Raw genomic sequence first — 3,184 nt, 5'->3', positions numbered from 1 at the left:
TTTTTTTTTTTTTTTTTTTTTTTTTTTTTTTTTTTTTTGCAGTACTGGGGATTGAACCCAAAGGCACTTTACCACGGAGCCACATCCTCAGCCCTTTTTCTTTTTATTTTGAGATAGGGTCTAAGTTGCCCAGGCTGAACTTGAACTTGTGATCCTCCTGCCTTGGCCTCGAAGCATCTGGTATTACAGGTGTGCACCACCTGTGTGCCGACTTGTAATTCTTCTTTAGAAAGTCCAGAACAGGTGGAACTAACTGTGTATCCATAAGTCCCAAGAATGATTCCTTGATAGATGCGTCATGACCAGGAAGAGGGACAAGGAAGCCTTTGGGGTGACGGGCATGTTCTGAATCTCCACATGGATGGTGGGTACACAAGTGTAAACATATGTACGCATGCACCCAGCTGCACGTGTGTAGTCTGTGCACTTCTCACCTTATCATAGGTTTGTTATAGACTTGATTTTTAAAGTAGGAGCAGGAAAAATAAGAGGTATAAAAAAATAAACCCATCTCTTGTGAATTTGGTGTCACATACCTTATATACAAACAGAGATTGGATAAATTGTGATATTAAGAATTGTAATGCAGGGCTGGGGATGTGGCTCAAGCGGTAGCAAGCTCGCCTGGCATGTGTGCGGCCCAGGTTCGATCCTCAGCACCACATACAAACAAAGATGTTGTGTCTGCCGAAAACTAAATAAATAAATATTTAAAAAAAAAAAAAAAAGAATTGTAATGCAAAAAATTATGAATGTAATGCACTCCTCTATTGTGATGTATGTAAGAAATAATAAAAATAAATAAATAAATAAATAGACCCATCTCCAAAGATTGATAAAGATCTCAGATCAAAGCCAAACCAATGCTAAACAACCATAAACACAGATAATAACAAGTGCTGGTAAGGCTGTGAAGGAGCTGGAACTTTCATATCCTGCTGGTGGGTCTGTAAAATAGTGTGGCCACTCTAGAAAAGTATGGAAGTTCCTCAAACTATTAAACGTAAAATTATTATGTGACTCAGCAATTCCACTCCTAGGCATAAACTCCAGAGAAATAAAAACACGTGTCAGGTTGGGGTTGTGGCTCAGTGGTAGAGCACTTGCCTAGCATGTGTGAGGCACTGGGTTCGATTCTCAACCACATATCAATCAATAAATAAAATAATGGTTCATTAACATCTAAAAAATATTTTTAAAAAACACATGTCAATAGACATGTACACATGAATGTTCCCAGCACCATTATTCATAATAGCCAAAAAGTGGAAAGAGCTCAAATGTCTACCAAATGATTAATGCATAAATAAGTTGAGGCGTAACCATCCATGTAATGGGATGTTGTTCAACGATATAGAGAATGAAGTACTGAAACATGCTATGACAAGGGTGAATCCTGAAAAGACTGTGCTGTTGAGGGAAAGAAGTCAGTAAAAATGATCACATTGTATGCCTCCATTTCTATGAAATATGCAGAATGGGAAAACTCATAGAGACAGAAAGTATATTACAAATTGAGGTGGCGCAAACCTGTAACCCCAGCAACTTGGGAGGCTGAGACAGAAGGATCTCAAGTTGAAGGCCAGCCTCAGCAACTTAACAAGACCCTGTCTCAAATATTAAAATTAAAAACGGTTGGAGAGGGCTGGGGTTGTAGCTCAGTGGTAGAGTGCTTGCCTCACACACATGAGGCCCTGGATTCGATCCCCAGCACCACAGAAAAATAAATAAAAACAACGATATTGTGTCCATCTACAACTAAAATTTTTTTTTAAAAAAGGGCTGGGAGTGTGGCTCAGTGGTAAAGCACCTCTGGATTCAATCTCCAGTACCATTAAAAAAAAAAAAAAGTAAGCCAGGCACAGTGGTACACGTCTGTAATCCCAGCAACTCAGGAGGCTGAGGCAGGAGGATTGCAAATTCAAAGCTGGCCTCAGCAACTTAGCAAGGCTCTAAGCAACTTAAGAAGACCCTGTCTCGAAAAACATTTTTTAAAAGGGCAGGGGGGATGTGGCTCAGTGGGAAAGCACCCCTAGGTTCAATCACTGATACCAAAAAAAATTTTTTTAAGTTGCCTAAGGCTGAGGAAGGGAAGAGGGAAGCTAGGGCTGATGGCTCAGGGTATGGGGTTTCTTTTTTAGAGAAATGAAAATAATTTAAAATTGCAGGGATGGATATACAACTCTGAATACATTACAAGTCACTGAACTGTGTACTTTAAAAGGATGCACTGTAGGGTCTGTGGATTATATCAATAAGGCTGCTAAAGATAAAATAAACACTGAAATTAAATGTACCACAGCTAAACCCTTCCACACTTGCTCACTGAAAGCAGGACTCACCTTGACACAAACCCTAATCATTCCTAATCCTTCAGAGGCTCTGCTCAAATCCAAGAAATGCTTATTAGCACCTGAGTATTACGTGCCACCCACATAAGTGTACAAAGTCTTTTTTTACCTACTTCCCAAAACAGGCTTGAAATAAAGAGTGTGTGGCCAGGTGCAATAGTACACACCTGTAATCCCAGTGGCTCAGGAGGACTGTGAGTTCAGAGGCAGCCTCAGCAACTTAGCAAGGCCCTAAGCAACTTAGCAAGACCCTGTCTCTCAAGAAATATATAAAAAAGGGCTGGGGATGTTGCTCAGTGGTTAAGTGGGCCCTGGGTTCCCAATACTGACCCCCCACCCCTAAATAAACAAGAGTCTGTGACCTCTGCAGTTAAACCCTCTGATCCCATGCACAGTCCTCATTTCTACTAAACACTCTTGATAAATAAACTGTCCCCATTATTTAGCAAAACCTTCTGACCTGGAGGCTGAGACCTTACCCTGTAACCTGGCATTTTGTCAACCAAACTCTCTACATCTTTAGCAACTCTGATTAGGGGGAAAAAAAAAAAAAAAAAAAAAAAAAAGCCCTGTCAGCTGTTTCCTCTCCTCTGAGTAACCCCCTCCACTCCTCCACATTGCCCTGGATTGCAATTCTGGCCGGAAACCTGCTGATTCTACCTGTGGCAAGAAAGAGAAGGAGGTGGGGACCTTCTGACCATTCCTGGGTGAGGCAACAGCTGGGGCTAGGGTGAGGCTACCACAGTGCCACATTTAAAGGAGGCACCCACTCTTAGGGGCCAGCCCTGCATTTATAGCACCCTGCAAGTGAGCACCACCTTAAATATTACTCC

Source organism: Marmota marmota, unplaced genomic scaffold, assembly GCF_001458135.2.
Source record: "Marmota marmota marmota unplaced genomic scaffold, marMar, whole genome shotgun sequence".
NCBI lineage: Eukaryota > Metazoa > Chordata > Mammalia > Rodentia > Sciuridae > Marmota > Marmota marmota.
The sequence above is the reverse complement of the archived record's forward strand: the minus strand, read 5'-3'. Positions refer to the sequence as shown.